At 44.7% G+C, this 17,174-nt stretch overlaps 1 long non-coding RNA gene across 11 annotated transcripts; it reads left to right on the top strand.

Moving 5' to 3' along the window:
• The first annotated feature begins 11,573 nt into the window (after positions 1–11,573).
• LOC109734876 (uncharacterized) lies at positions 11,574–15,749 on the top strand. 11 transcript variants are annotated; one of them, XR_012182192.1, is made up of 9 exons: positions 12,319–12,485; positions 12,573–12,751; positions 13,120–13,294; positions 13,537–13,707; positions 13,871–13,922; positions 14,044–14,146; positions 14,743–15,067; positions 15,447–15,580; positions 15,656–15,749. It is a non-coding gene; the product is annotated as an uncharacterized lncRNA (long non-coding RNA). The 11 variants fall into 11 exon arrangements; XR_012182194.1 differs by lacking the exon at positions 14,743–15,067 and adding an exon at positions 15,249–15,326; XR_012182195.1 differs by lacking the exons at positions 14,044–14,146; positions 14,743–15,067 and adding an exon at positions 12,845–13,014.
• The last annotated feature ends 1,425 nt before the right edge of the window (positions 15,750–17,174 follow it).

The following is a 17,174-nucleotide window of genomic DNA, read 5'->3' on the forward strand; positions in this document are numbered from 1 at the left end:
ACACACAAATAGAAGCCGGTCACCTTTGCAGTCTCTCTTAAGACTAACTAGTTGGAGAAGATTAAGCAAATAGTTGGAGAAGATTAGGCTGCCATTTCGTACAGAAATGAGCTCCACCGTGTACCCACGCAGGTGTGGCTATGCACGAAGCGTGAGTACGTGCACCTAGGGGTTGTGTGAGAAAGATACAAACGTAGAGAGATATAGTGTGTGGGTTCATGAGTGTTTTTTTCTAGGGGTGTTGAGAAATAGACAAGCAACATATGTGGATGATATTTCAATCAAAAAATGTAACATATGCTATGTGTGTGAAATAGAGTCCTGGATATATCATATATATAGAGGGGGCGATCCACGATAAGAGAGTGGAGGTATCATCGGGTTGAGGTATCCATAGAATCGAAGAGAGGGATGATGTGTGTGTGTGTGCGCGCGCGCGCGCGATCGATAAATAGTGCCATCGAATTTGTGTGTGCCCACGTCAAAGATATAGGGTGACTGACCTACTGGAACGTGAGAGGGGACAGGTGCAGTTTATCTCTATGGCATGGATACCTACCTACAGCGCTCGACTATCGGTGTGTGGTGGGGGTGGGGTGGGGGGAGACCTAATTAACTATAGAGGTACAATGGCTGGTATATGTGTGGAGGAGGAGAGAGGCCTACCTTATGTATTGAGGGAGATCAATCGGCATCCATGCATATGTGTAGGAGAGGAATAAGGTTGGGAGAGAACAGAGCTAGAGTGTTGGAGGGGGTGGTGGTGGAGTTGCTTCTAACAAATGGTGGGAGAGGCTTGCTAGCCAAACGGAGGGCACGCTTGCAATATCAATAAGAGAGGGGATGTCTGCCTGTCTGTGCACGTGCGTGTGAGAGACGGGACAGTAAGCATGCACGAATGATGAGGGGGGGGGCGATATGGCTGTGGTAAGCAGACGTAACTACATAGGAAGATCAATCGTCCTTATCAGAGAGAGGAGAGACATAACTTGTGAGGTACGTCGACCGATGGGTGGGGGGAAATATTTAAAATTAACCTAGGTATATGTAGGGAGATCGATCGGTATACATGCATGTATGTGTTACAAGCAAATAAGGCCCGGGGAGAAGGATAGAGAGAGAGGGGTGCAGCTAGGAGGTGGTGTGAGAGGCATACTATATCGAGGGGAAAGGAGTGTGCGATTACGAGATCGATGAAAAGAGGGTGGGAGTGAGGCATGGACGGTGAGAAGAGAAGAGGGAAAGCTTGTGTTTGTGGTAGGCACACCTAGCTAGAGAGGCATATCGATCGATGTGTGCCGTAAAGAAGGAGCTGGGGCGTACACACACCGTGGGTGAACGTCCTAAGGTGAAAAGACGAATTTGTGCGATGGACCTAGAGAATGCTGAGGGAGGGTCAGAGGGATGCGGGCGTGTGCATGCACGAGAGAAAGTTAGCACTAGCTACAAAGATAAGAGGATTGTGTGGGTGGAAAAGACGAATAGAGATCATAATTCATTATAAAAAGTGAATTTGGATATTTGAAGAATTTATCATAGTGTTTTAAACCGACGCATGCGTGAATATATATAACGGTGATACACATGGTGTGGTTATGAACATGTTATACTACATATAATATATTTTATCTCTACTCTTATAAAAAACAGAGTTGTTGATGATGGTGTGCCTGCCATCCAGCAATATAGGCCGTCCGGTTTATATCTGACGGATAGGAAGGAAACTATAGCAATTTTGAAAAAAGATACCCACACCCCTCTCCACATTTGCAAATAAGGCCTCCCCTCGATCATCTTGATATTTTGTGGAACGCATGGGCATCTTGCTAGTACTACATATAATATATAGAACATTGATTATAATTTGGGCTAATGTGTGGCTTTTGCAGCTCAGGGCTAAATACTTGTCTTAATGTAGGGGGCGGGGCAGTATACTTTGTGTGATAAACACAGTGTACGTATGGAACATGGTTTAGATTATGAATATATAGTTAGTACATCAAATGTACGAATATTTGGAATCAACATCAAGTGTATTCAAAAATAGAATTCGAGTCATATAGTACACATAGTTCATATCTATCTCTATAGTAATCATGTGGTGTGTTATTAAGGTAATACACGAATGATGGTTGAAGTTGGCAACAATCATGATTGTAGATTCTTATTGAAATAGAGAAACGAATTCAAATTCAGTTCGAATTGCAGCGATAGTATAGACATTTGGAATGCACTAAAATGTTGGTATGAGTAGGTTACATGCATTATATAGCCAGCGAAAAAATTTAATTGGACATAACATGGATTCATAGTCCCTCCTTCCATCTATATAGGGCCTAATGCGTTTTTTAAGACCGCCTTTGACTATTGACAAGATTAATACTACATGACATGCACAATGTGAAAACTATATCATTGAAAGCTCCTTTCACACACGAATTTAACGGTGTGCTTTGTGTAACTTGCATGTCATATATTATTGCTCTAATATTCGGTCAAAGTTAGCCTCGAAAAACGCATTAGGCCCTATATAGATGGAAGGAGGGAGTAGCTTTGAATAGCATTTGTATAGTAAAACGGGACAAGACTCTCTCTTTGTGTGGTGTGAATAGTTTTATTTTTTTCGTTTTTTTTCGTTGAGGGAAGTACGAACTGATTTGGTACGTACAAGTACAATATTACACGTTAGGCTTGTCCATAAAATTCAACCCGCGCCTTGTTATATCCCGAAAATTCAGATATCGTGCTCCCAAAACTGGCGCCTTCACAACCCGCGCCTTGCTATCCAGAAATTACAACGCGTGTGAAAACTCCCTCCAGCTGCCAAATCCCGACACGCGAAATCCCCCTTCTAACCCTTAGCCGAAAGAGCCGCTAGTTCAAATCGGTGGGGGTACTTTTGTAACACACCCTACATTTTGGACAAGCGCGTCCCTAAGTCATGGTTCCCCCCTCCCATCGCCTCCTTTTCGCCATTCGAAATCCCAGGCCGCCATAACCTCTCCACTCCAGCCATGAAACCCCACCATCCTCCGTCCGCCACCTCACCGCTGCCCAGCCAGAGCCTCTTCCCCGATGACGTCGTCCACTGCAATAGCTCGACGTCCCTCGTCCACCTCGCCAGATGACGATCTGTCGTCCATCTCGTCGTCCCGCCGGTTCAGCCGCCCCATCCTCCACCTCCAAGGAGTTGCTCCAACGATCGCCTCATCTATCATGGCTGCTCCATCCCCACAGCACCGCCTTAACCTGCTCCACCGGAATCGCAGCATCCTCACCGACTCCTCGGACGAAGCCAAGGCCTACTGGGTGCCACCAAAGAGGTTGTACACTCATCGCATCGCACCTTCTCCTTAACTCGACCTCCCGGCACCAACGGTGCTCCATCCCGCGCCCCCATGGAGTGGCTACCTCGAAGCCGACGCCGCGGGCGACATCTCCATGGCGGCTCTCCCCCAGTGCGAGGCCCCTTCGGCGGCGGCCATACCAGCCGGATCTGCTGCTGCTGCTCCGGCTCTCGCTCGCGCTGCTGCTGCTTTTCCGGCTCTCGCTCGTGTTGCTGCTCTACTCAGATTTAGCTACACTTCAGTCGACTGAATCGACTTTTGGGTCAGTCGATTTTCAGGGGGTGGAGGGCTCGCCGGAGTTAAGGAAGAACCACCCACAGCGGGGAGGGGGGCTCGCCGGAGAGGTACCCCACTATCTATCTTAGGGTTCAGGGTGGGGGACGGTGGTCGCCGGCGGTGGTGGGGCGCGGTGGTGGGGCGGTGGTGTGGGGATCACCGTAGAAAAAGCTCGGGGGGGGGGGCTAGAGGGCTGGCCGGGGCGGCGACGGACCGGTGGTGGGGAGTTGTTTCGGGGCGGCGAGGCGGCGTGGGGACCGGCGGTTCGGCCGGTGGTGGCTGGCGGCTCAGGCGGGTTCAGGTTGAAGATGAACTGTAGGCCCTCCCTAAACTACATCTCAAGTGCCTCTCTGCTACCATTGCGTTCAGTTTCGACAGTAACATTCAGATTCCACAGTAAATTTCAGTTTCGACAGTTAAGTTTAGAGTCAACAGTTTTTACCTCATCTGTTGTTGTTAGATTTTTTTTGGTGATGTAAATTTTACATTTATTTTACATCATCTATTGGAGATGCTATTAGAATCCCACTTGATATTAACGATGTCTGTCTTGTGATGCTTCAGCCTTGACGTCTTACGGCTCACCAGAGCTGCTCCAACGACAGAACGATCCATCACAACAGAGCAGTGCCCTGGACGCCGTCTACAGATTCCTCAGATCTTCCTCCACACCTCCGACAACCACCTCTGCCTCAACTTCTTCAGCGACCAACCCAATGATGCTGAGGTCGACACGACTACGACAAAGAGGTTGTACACTTGTTGCATCACTTCTTACTCTACATTCATGTCGATCCATTAGGGCTATTTTGGTTCAACAGAAAAACATAGCAATAGGAAATTTTCCTATGGCACTCTACTATTCAATTATTCATGCATTTTGTTGAAAGGAATGGAGCAAAACATCCACCTGGACCTACTTTTGAAAATCCTATGCATGAAAACAAGACCAAGTGCATTAGTGGTAGAATAACATTCTAATTGTACATGCTTTCATATGGTTTCACTTTATTTTGGCCATGTTTCTTTGCATTCCTCTGCTCTTCCAATTCCTGTGAACCAAACACCCAAGTTGACAGAAATCATGTGTTTACAAATGCTCTGTTTACCATGTGCATTCCTATCCTATTCCGATGTTTTTCCTATCCCTGCGTTTTTAGAATCATGCAAGCCAAATGAGCCCTTACAGAATTACTTCAGTTACAGGTAGGTGTCGAAGGGAACTTTGTGCGGTTTGTCCTGCTCCTGCCGCGACGTCATCCACCTCACCTGAGCCGCTCCATCGACAGAAGCATCCACCAAACCAGACATCACGACTCCTGACCATCTTTTGCCGCCTCAGATCTCCTTCCCTGTCGCCGGCACCCACCGCAATGGCATCACCATCATTGACTCAGCAGATGAACCTGAGGAGTACACGGATCCACAAGAGAGGCCGCACTCTTTTGTTTCTGCTTATGTTATGCATTGCTTAAAATTACCTGCTACTTTATCGTCCTGTTCACCTCTTAGACTCCAAGTCAGGTCCAAATTAATGTTCAAACTTGAGTTCTAAATTAGTTGTGGGGCACATATCGAGGCAGCAATGAATAGTATCTCTGTCTAATATCTGGTTCACCTAGGGTATGCCTATGTTGTTCATCTTGGGTGGGAAACAAATAGTAAAGCAATCATCATTTGTCTTTTTATTAAATTAAAGCAATCATCAGCCTGCTATCATTATTTTTGGATCCATCCACTGGTTGTTACCATCACTCTAAATTTCTGCATGCTCTCCTTACATAATCTCACCATATTTTTTTCGTATGCATGTCAGATATTGTACACAGTCATGCTGAACATGTAGAGAAAAAGAGAAGAGTTTTGCGCGGCAATACAATGTCATGTAGACATCGCTCCATGGTGGGTTCAATGGAAACCCTCCCCCCCCTCTCCAGATTGTAATCCAGAGGAAGATATCTGTTCTGAGGCGGATTCCGACGCAGCTAACCACTCCTATTTACCCCCCAAGGTGTTTGCTCTACCTTGGCATGATGATGCTAGTCATATCATGCATATGTTGCCTTGCAGTGCCTACTTTTGACATCATATATGTCATCTGCTTAGTTTAGACATGTTCTGTAATGCCACCTATTTAGTTTCTATATCATATATGGGAATTATGCAGTCTCATGTCTTTTAGCCAGCCATAATATATGTGAAATGTGCAATGCCATCCTGTTTAACCAGGCATCATATATTTGAATGATATCTTGCCCATCATTTTCTTCATTACATTTCCATTTGTCGACAATGTTTGTAGATTAAACTACTCTCCCTGTGAATCAGCCATTTGGGTGGGAGATGGAAAATCCGGAGTGAAAACAAGGCCTTCAGAGCAGACAGTGCTACTTGTCGAAGCAGATCTCTTGTTGGTTCCCGATAGCTCCTCAGAGATGGATTCAGAGATAGATGACCAATCATATTCCCCCACCAAGGTGTAGGCTCTAACTTGGCACGGTTACACTGCTCATATCATGCATATGGTGTCTTGCATTGCATAGTTTAGACAGCATATACACAATATTCAACACCATGTTCTTAGTTCACACATCATATCGAATGCCCTCTGTTTAGCATACAAATCACATATGTGAATTAAATCATGCGATCCTGATTACTTAGATAACATATGTGAATTATGTCATGCGATCATGTTTAGTTATTCATCATATCTTTGAATTATGTTATGCTATGCTATCCAGTTTAGATAGACATCATATATGTGAAATTATGTCATGCTATCCGTTTTAGTTAAACAATATACATGTCAACTATTTCATGCCCTCTTTTTTCCACACTATCTATTGCATCTGTCTCTCATACAATGTCTGTACATTCAACTATGTTTCCTGTTTATCAGCCATTTGAATTGGAGCGGGTGATGCCAGTATCTAGCGGAGTAAAAACACGGTCTTGAAATAAAACAGTGCTACCTCTTGGTGGAGATAGCACCCCGGTTGTACATGCACGAGAACCAGCCCTACCACACATAACCCAGACTCTCACAGATTGTACCCCTACTGCGATGGACAGAGAACTAGCTTCACCCAATCTAACCCCAACCCTAGCAGATAGTAACCCAGTTCCTATTGACACAGCACCATCTCCACCACAGAGCTCCCAAACAAGAGCAGTTAGTAAGGCAGCTCCAGTGCCCAAAGGGCCAGTACTACCACGGCGAACCCCAACTCCACCAGTTAGTACGCCTATTCCTGTGGAGGAAGCACAACCAGCCAGTCGTAGTTTAGCATCTATCGCATTTGATGTTGTTAAATCCTATGTGCGTATCTTCCCATCTTGGAAATATTATACTGAAGATGAAGGAAAATGCCAGTTGCAGGTGTTTGTCCAGGAGTTATGTGTAAGTAATGTTATTCATGGTAATTACTTTGCTTTGTCTCATACATTCTACTTCCATGATGGTTATAATACAGCAAATTTTCCCATTTTTCTCTGTAGAGAAGGACCGATTTGGAAACTCAGGATGAGGTAACCTGTGCTAATATCTCTGCTATCTTCAAGAATGCTTGGTGGCATTATCGGAATTACCTGAAGAAAACGTACTTCACCGGCAAAGAAACTCATCAAATTCCCTTACGTTCTCCTGAGACACATTTACTGGACGATGACTGGGAACGCCTTGTTCTGTACTGGTCCCGAACCAAGAATGTGGTAAGGTCTATGAGCTCATTTTCTATTTTTAAGTACTATATTATTGCGTCTTACTGTAATCTGTTCATGTAGAACAAGTGCTTAAACCTGAAGAACAATTGTTCTAATTTAAGATTCCATTGCTATCGTGCATACTGCTTTGCTCTTGTATCACTGTATTTACTCATACAAACTTATTTTTAAATTGAAGGATCCAATCGAAACTCCAATGACACAGCAGGTATGTTCCCGCATGTTTCTTTAACAGGTTTGCTCTTATCAATAGCTCTGTTGATTTCAATTTCAATTGTGTATACAGTGGACTTCTCATATCATGCACATTACTAGCATCACAACAGAGCCAATAGTGTTGTTGTACATGTAGACCCGTGGTACCCATATGAAATCTTGTTGTGCCATGTAGTTTCCCACGCTTTGTATTCTTTCACTGCTGCTTTGTCTTGAAGTGATATGATTTGAACCGTGTCTCTATTTTGATTTGGCAAGACAATGCAGTGACCATAGGATATAGATGTATGTATGTTTGATGCTTTTATTATGTACTAGTACTTGGCAATAGAAGACTTGGTAGTTTAATCCTGTCCACCTTACTAATGAACTGGTTCACCAAAATGAGTTTCATATACTAGTACATGCTAACCTGTTATGTGCCTGCTTGTTTCTTCTTTTAGAATGCTGACAGAATATTGGGGAAGAGTGCCTTATTAAGCAATGGTAAAGGAAGTAATGCAGATAAGGTTCAGGATAGTGAGACATCCTTGTTGGTCTCCAACAAAGCTGATAAAACAGCTAAGGAAGACCGTCTTGAAGATAGTGAGACAACCCCAAAGTCCTGTATTGGTTTAGTGTTCGAGTTACTGGCCACTACCGCTTGCACAAGCTATTCAAACTCACTGTCTGAATCAGTTCGGTTTCTTGAGTCTCAACTACAAGCTGAAAGACATCGATCAGCTGTGCTGCGACAAGAAGCGAAAGGACTGGGGAAGTCCGTGGAGCATTCAGATGCATACTTTCTGGTGCAACAGCAAGCGTTGGAGGATTTTAGCGGCCAACAAGACAAAGCTAATAGGCTTGCTAAACTTATTGCCAACATGGTAGATACCCAGGATAACGTTTCCTGAGCTCTTCTGAAGTTGTTTCAGTTATGCTCTTGTTTTGCTGCTGCGTTTATTTGCACTGGTGGACAATTTTGACGGCCAGCGTATGTAATATGTTGCTTTGTTCCCTATATTTGCACTAGTGGCGAACTTTGATGCCCAGTGGATGTAATATGTGTAATAGCGGTAATAGGCTAGCGTTAGTTGCTTGCTTATTTATTTCCTTATTGTCTTGTTTAGTTGTTTGCTTGTAGTCACTTCAGTTATTTTTCCGCGTTTTTCTAGTGGCCACAATAACCTATTTTTGGTAACTAGGCCACAATAATCATGGCAACACACGGACTGTTGTAACCATGGGCCTCCTACGGGCCGTATGATCCATGGGCCTTCTACGGGCCGTAGGATCCATTGGTCTTCTATACGGGCCGTAGGATCCATGGGCCTTCTACGGGCTGTAGGATCCATGGGCCTTCTACGGGCCGTAGGATCCATGGACTTTCTACAGGCCGTAGGATCCATGGGCCTTCTACGGGCCGTAGGATCCATGGACTTTCTACGGGCCGTACGATCCATCAGCCTTCTATGGGCTGTAGGATCCATTGGTCTTCTACGGGTCATAGGATCCATGGGCCTTCTACGGGGCGTGTCGTGGTTTTGTCACGGCAGATGTCCTTGCTGTCAGGACTTAGTCGCGAAGCCAACGCATCTATGTGGTAGCTTGAGAGGGGTTGAGTGGGACGAGAGACACAGGGCGGATCAACACACAAGACAAGGATTTAGACAGCTTCGGGCCCCGGGAAACATCATCCGGTAACAACCCTACATGCTGTTTGAGGCTAGGTATCATTATGATCACCAGGGAGTCGCCGGTAAACCGGCTCTTTGTGTCTAGCCCTAGAGATTGTTTCTTCTTGCTTGTCGCTTGTCCCTCTTTGGGGAGCCCTGCCCCTCCTTATATATGTTGTAGGGGCGGGTTACATGTGGAGTCCTATTAGGATTAGGACTAGTCTACCTTCTAATACAAACCGGATACAAGTCCGAGTCTTAACTCCTTATAAGGTAAATATTCCTTATGCCTTTCCTTGTAAACCGGCCCACCATAGTATGAACCGGCCTTCATGAACCGCCCGTTGGGCCACCGGGTCTTGTCGCTCCTCTGACCCGCCTGCCGGATTACCAATGAATCGTAAACCGCCAGGTCCAAACGGCAGTGAATCGTCAAGTCTTAGCCGGGTCTCAAGTAAACCGCCAAGTCCGGTCGGGTTATATTTCCGGCCGGTTAACGCCGCGGGGTATATCCCTGACAGGGCGTATAATCATTTCGCCAATCATGGGCCGTACTATTCATGGACCATAACGGGCCATTAATAGGCCGTATTTGATAACTCTATGAAAACAGCCCAACGGGTTAACGGGCCACAAACGGGCCGAATGTAACCACTGGCTGAATTTGGCCCACAAACGGAACAGGCCAGTAACGGACCGCAACTAACCGAATTCTAGAAATGAGCCCAATAATAAATGGGCCCTTAGAAGGCCGAAAGTTAACACGGGCTGGAAACGGCCGATGGAATAATGGGCCGTTAATGGGTATAAAGCGATACACTGTTCATCATGGGCCAGTTTCATCTCGGGCCTTTAATGGGACCAGAGTTATGAAGGGCCTCATATGGGCTAAAAGACACCATGGGCCATACACGGGCCAGAAGTTACAACGGGCTGGAATCATATTGGACGGCCCAGATGAAGCTACTAGGCTTAATTCCAATAGGCCGTAACGGGCCGGGAGTTAGCGGGCCGTAAATGGGCAATATACAAACATGCCGTTAACAGGCTTTCCGTGGGCCGGCCCGTTATCTTTTGACCAAGTCAAACAGGACGGCCTTTTCACCGAAATGGGCCTCTGTTGGGCTGTGCCACGTGTCGACGTATCATAGGCGCCTGCTGTCCAATGAGTGGATGACATCTGTCCCAACGGTGAGCCAACACGTGTTTCCTCCGGCCAATGAGAATTTTACACGTGGAAAATCCCCATTGGTCCGGGCTGTTAACGAGTTATCGGATCCAAAACCGGACCTGATAGCTTAACGGCGACCTGTTACGGTGGATGTCACGTGTCGGTCACCCTTGACGAAAGCACTTCTATGACACACGATTTATCGTCATGGAAGTGGACACTTCCGTGATGATAATTTTGGTAATGTCATGGAATACTTCTACGACAGGACATGTATGACTATCTTGATTCTGTCATAAAATCATCATGGATGTACATGCATGACAGAAAACGTGACCTACTGTGACAAACACGTATCATCACAGAAGTGTATTTTTTTGTAGTGTAGCTGTGAATATGCAATGTTGTCCTTTTTTCTTACACATTCAATCTTCCTATCATGCGGTCGCCTTACATTAAAGTAGTGCTCGTCAGCATCCTGCATCAGTGAGTTCTGAAAAGCGAATTTTTATTCATTTTTCTTGTGGGTTTGACTTGACAAGGCAATACAACTAAGAAAGAGTAAGGAAAAAATAAGGCAAGGACCGATGGCGGTCTTCCGACGAAACCGGCATCCTAGGTGCTTTCTCTAGCTTGGCACTGTGATATTGTCTTGCATGTTGCATACGGTGTCTAGCTTGCATTGCTTCTTATTCGTTGAAATGGCTTCTGCTTAGTTTACACAAACAGTTGTGAATATGCCATGTCGTCCTGTTTTTTTGTACATATTCCATCCTGGTACCATGTGTTTTCCTTACATCTCGCATTCTTTTCTAGCTTGTACTACTTCTAATTTGTTGAAATGGTACATACGACGAGACAGTTTTAACTTGGTAGAGTGATATTCATTGCATCTTTCATATGGTGTCTAGCTTTAATTGCTTCTAATTTGTTGAAATGCCTTCTGCTTAGTTTACACATCATAAGCTGTGAATATGCAATGCTGTGAATATGCAATGACACTAATGACGAGAGACCTTTAACTTGGTAGTGTGATGTTGTTTGCATCTTGCATATGATTTATTTCTTGTACTGCTTCACATCTAACATATAAACCCTCAAGAAGTGCTAGGCATAACCATCGCTCGAGCCCACCGCAGCACGCGAGGGGTAAAAACCACCGAAAAAACGCGAGGGCGCACTGCACCACACGAGCGAAATCCACAGCGAGCGAGCGAGCGGTCGCGCGAGGGCCACAACGATCGAGCAAGAGGAAAAAGGCATCGAACCCTAGCCCCAATCCACAGCCCCGCGCCCCTCGCTCCTCCCTCCCTCGTCCGCCGCCACTCCCTCCCACCTCCTCCTCCTTCCTTCCCATCGCTCGTCTTCAGGCCGCAGCGGTGGTTCCCGATCTGAGCCGTCTTCAGGTGCGTGGAGCGACGGAGGTCGGCTCCCTCCTTCTCCACGGTCGCGCGGCGGGAGAGGAGTCAGCCCCGGTGCTCTGCCTCTCCATCCGTCTCCGCAAGCCATTGTCCGATGCCGTCGTTGCCCGCCATCATCTTGCTCGCTGCCTTCTTGCTAGAGAGCCATGGCTTTCCTCGCTGTAGCCGATGCTTATGCGTTCGGTTAGGGCATCTACAATGCAAGAGCGCTTATTTGGACGCTTAGGCAATAAAAAGAATTAATTAAAGAAGTGGCGTCGCTGTAGGAGTCCGTCTCCTCAACGCATGGGCGCCTGGTCGAGAGCTAATGCAATGGGTTTCTCATAGAAGAAAAGGGACATCGCTCGTTAAACAGCTCAGAGGAAAGAAAAAAAGAACGAAGCGCCCGATGGCAGCCCTGGCATCGACGCTAGCAATAATCCTGGGATCAACCAGGATTAGACCATAACGGCCAGGAAGTGAATCCTAGCGCCTGTCATTAGCGCCGGCGTTGTACATGCCCTTAGGGTAAGGACGTGCATCCCCTTCCAACAGATCAATTTCGCTCGTCGCTCTTCAAGCGCTGATTTGTTCTTCCCTTTCTCTTCTTATTTTCTTGTTGTTCATACAACCGCTGCTGCCGGTTTCCTGCTTCTGCCTCTTCCGTATGCCTGTCCGCACCGTTTGTTCCAAGGTAAGTTTCACTCCTTGCTCTTCACCTGCTCGGTAAAGTGCCTGCATGGGTTAATCTTTTTTTTTACTTCTCCTTCGTTATGGGCAGAAGCGAAGGCGGAGGTGGAGATGCGGGAGAGGCCGAGTCCGAGGTGGCAGAGGACGGGCGATGAAAATGGCACAGAGTGGTCGCGGGCTCATTCCGGCGGCCGGCGCACGCAGCCGTGAGGGGTGGGGTGGATGAGCAAGGGGCGCCGCCGCCGCTGCCTCGTGCGTGCGGGCGAGAAGGTAAGAGGCGGGCAGGGTTGGGGATTTTCACCGTGCCTATTTATTCAGTTTCTTCCGTTCCTATCCTCCCACATGATGGTTGAACACCAACAGGTGGAGAGCGCACACCGCTCCGATGGAGAAGAACATGTGATTCAAATCGTGTTGTACTATGTTCTTATTGTCTTAGTTGGTTGCTCTGTATGATATGGTTGTGTTTGATTAGTTGTTCTGGATCTCCGGTACAGATTTGTTGATGGTGGAATGGACGGTACTTTATTATGGTGCGCCTATTTGTGCCATTGGAATTAATTATTGTGTGTTCAAGCTCTTGTTTGTTCTGCTTTAATACGATGCTAACATGAATTATTCTTTTAATTTTTGTTCAGTGACGTTCTTGGATAAAAGATTTGGTTCAGCTTAGTATTACTTCTGTTACCAACTTCTTTTCATGAAAGCCATTCATTTTGGCAAGGCCCCATCACACCTGGCAATTATATTGGTTGCGTGGGAGAAATTGAAGTTACAGGCCATAATTCCCATGGCTAAGCTGCCCTACAACAGGTTAGATTTCTATTCTTTCTAAATGGTGTACATTCAGTGAAATATTAGCCTGCAAGATGGTTGTTTTATAAGGATATGGATAGCTAGACAAGACACAAAGAGAACATTGCTGCCTAAAAACATGGGGCGACATGTTATTGTTGCCATCACAGACCTTATGAAAACTGTTATTGCGATTTTCTATATGGGATTGACTCCCTCGATGGTGGCGCCCCGACCTAACAGATCTTCCTTGTCTTCAGTCTAGAGCTCGGTCGGATGGAGCAGTTGGGGAGGAGTGGCGGATGCGCGGGGCATCGCCGGCCAGAGAGGACGGGAGGAGCATATGCCAGCGAGGGAGGCAGCTCGGCTTGGACCGGCCATGGCGCCGGCGCTGCTAACTCCCACGGGCCTCTCATTCCCCATCTCTTCTGGTTGCACCTCCCCCCGTTCCTTCCTCTAATCCCCTTCTTGTCTAATTTAATTATCGTTTTTAGTTTCCTGCTGTCTATGGCTGCCGTAGATTTTGTTCCTCCCCACTTCTATATCTTCATATAAAATCTTATGAAACAATGCTCTGTTTCTTTTTTGGAATAGGAAGTGATGAATCAAGCAAGGAGGAAGGGCGTAGTGTTGGATATTTGACCAGGTTAGGATTGTCTCCTGTTAAGTATATGGTCGCGTGATTTTATTTTTACCTCGCCGGCACTGAGTTTGATTTAATTTTCATCTCCGACGAGTCTACCGGTTGCGTTCTTATTTTGTTGCAGGCGACATATATGGATGCCTCTGTTCTGAATAAACAATATTTACTTGAACCTATATGGTCTGAATAAAGTTTACACTGCCAATATTTTGCCTTGACCTGCCAAGGTATGAACTAAAACATCAATATCACTCGAACCTAATCATGTCAGGGTCTAAATTATTGCCTATCTGCCAATATAATAGCATGCTAGATGTTCTTAGATTCAATCCAAAAAAGCTTTGTTTGTGTTCCTGTCAATTTTAGACGTGCAGGTAGCTTGATAACTTGCTTTTCTTTTTGTTCAGTACATATATACAGTTACACCATAAGCTCACCAATTTGCTCTGATTAAATTAGCAAACCTGAAGCATGTAAGGATTCATGTGAGTGAAAGTTCACTTTCTTTCAGGAGAAAAGAACTTTTAGTTAATACCAGTCGAATTTGGTAAGGCCAATAATTATATCCTTTCATAATCATCAGGTTTGCTACAATTAGTCATAATAAAGTATTCTATTTTTTCTTTTGCACAGTGGCATTGCAATGGATATTGTTCTTTTACTAGCAGTGTGCTGAGTGTGCATGCAAAGTACAGGTCATTTTGAGTGGCAAGGGTTGAGAATTACCATAATGTTAATATGTTGAAGAACCTTATAAAATATATAATTATATATTTGACACTTTTTATACTGATTCAAGTGAAAAATGTCATAATTCTAATAGATATTTGCATCTGCGCCAAGTGCGGCATGCAGTCATCCTCATCCTGTCCTGAACGTACCATGTACTCTGTATTGAGAAAAGACTAGGGAGTTAAGAATACCATGTGGCACCGGAGCAGCCTAAGGGCCATTAGTTGGGAATAAGATGCACTGGATATCTGAGTTTAAGTGGTAGCTTTGCACTTTGCAGTATGGTGATGTCACTCTTGGTGTGATGGTCACTCATCGAGCGTGTCAACTACTCATAAATAGCTCTATCCAGCAAATTTTCTTTAGATTTTGCTCTATTCTATTGATCAGATTTGCCAAGTCATTTTTCCTTCGAGGTATTTAGCATTGCCAAATTTATATATTTACCTAAATTTAATCGTGACCCGATTTGCTCTGGTCAATACATGCATGATGCCTTTTCTTTTCTATAAAGTGGATGCAGGGTTATTTTACCTTTTAGACTCTGAGTTAGATTAGCCGCACCTGTGTATATGTTTGATAGATGAGCTGTGTCAGGTTGTAGGTACTGCTAAGCACAAAGCTATAGTTGGATATAATATTGGATTTACAATTATTTTATGCAAAAGATTTCTGGTTAGTTGTAAAATTCATAATATTCCAGTATATTTCAAATTTTGTTTCATAGAGAAGCTCCATCATTGGAACCAGTATATGTCTGCTGATAAAACCCTTTTGTATGATCATGGTTTTTAGGAATTGATATTCCAATCAATCTGCTGATGCGGTATTTGTGGGAGATGAAGAGCAGCGACGGGTTTAATCTAGGGGCCGTCTTTCTCGAGCTACATTCATGCTTCACAGCAGTTCACCTTCCCACAATTTCTCAGGTTGCACATCTGCTGGCCGATGTGATTATGGATGCCTTGTATCTTGCAGTTCTTTCTAACCGAGTATTATTGCAGATTCCAAAATAGGACTAACTTCTGCTTATTTTCTAATCTATTCATTGTACCTCAAGGTGAACCAATCTATCCCACGAGAGCATATTTTTCTTAATTCTACAATAGAGGATGTCGTGGTTTTCGATTTTTGCTTTAATGTGGGCTGGTTAGGAACTACAGTAAATGTTTTTCCTGAAAGCTAATGTTGTTGCACAATTTCCTTTTTACCGTTTCATTTTTATTGTGAGAAAAATGATGCTTTTCATAAATTGTGCTAATGTGAACATGAGTTGTGCGTGTTGATCTAAATGAATTGGAAAAATGGTCTGGTTGCGGAACATTTGGTACACAATTTTTTTATTCAAGATGGAACAAGTTTGTTATAGATATTCATGTAAATGGTTTGTATAGTTTGTTTTGTTATTAAGCAAACATATGGTTCCAACACGCCTGAAAATCATGAAACTTGGCATGGTATCATGACATGGCTCCAACATGTTGTGGTAAATTTTCTGGCCGAATTGGGACAAGCTTTGGTGTAAGCTTCTTTCAAACCGGAGCTTCCCTCAAGAAGGCTCGTGGTTCCGAGAGGGAATGTGTCACCTCCGTGTGCGAAACGAGATACGTATACTGCCTTCTCCCGCCTTCAATTTTTTACACAGGCAGATTAGACGAAATAGAAGTATCGTGCTAAATTTTGGAATTATTCGTTTGGCATTTTTATGCATTAATTGAGTTTTTGGCTTTTAATGTCCATAATTCAAATTTGAACTACAAGCACATGGTCCAGTGCACCAAAGTTGTTTGAAAAATCTCATGTGTGTCCTTGGGTGAATTTATAGGTCCCGTGCAAGAGATGGGAATTAAATTCAAACATCTGGGCGTCCTGGCTTGGCCAGAAAGATTGAGAAACTTGGTTTTTTAATTCATGTAAATTCAAAACACGCCTGAAAATCATGAAACTTGGCATGGTGTCATGACATGGCACCAACATGCTGCGGTATTTTTTTCTGCCGAATTGGGACAAGCTTTGGTGTAAGCTTCTAGCAAACGGGAGCTTCCCTCAAGAAGGCTCGTGGTTCCGAAAGGGAACGTGTCACCTCCGTGTGCGAAACGAGATACGTATACTGCCTTCTCCCGCCTTAATTTTTTTACAGGGGCAGATTAGACCAAATAGAAGTATCGTGCTAAATTTTGAAATTATTTGTTTGGCTTTTTTATGCATTAATTGAGTTTTTGGGCTTTTAATATGCATAATTCAAATTTGAACTACAAGCACATGGTCCAGTGCACCAAAGTTGTTTAAAAAATCACATGTGTGCCCTTGGGTGAATTTATAGGTCCCATGCGAGAGATGGGAATGAAATTCAAACATCTGGGCGTCCTGGCTCGGCCGGAAAGATTGATAAACTTGGTTTTTTAATTCATGTAATTCAAAACACGTCTGAAAATCATGAAACTTGGCATGGTGTCATGACATGGCACCAACATGCTGCGGTAAATTTTTTGGCCGAATTGGGACAAGCTTTGGTGTAAGCTT

The sequence above is a fragment of the Aegilops tauschii genome, chromosome 4, assembly GCF_002575655.3.
Source record: "Aegilops tauschii subsp. strangulata cultivar AL8/78 chromosome 4, Aet v6.0, whole genome shotgun sequence".
Taxonomy (NCBI): Eukaryota; Viridiplantae; Streptophyta; class Magnoliopsida; order Poales; family Poaceae; genus Aegilops; species Aegilops tauschii.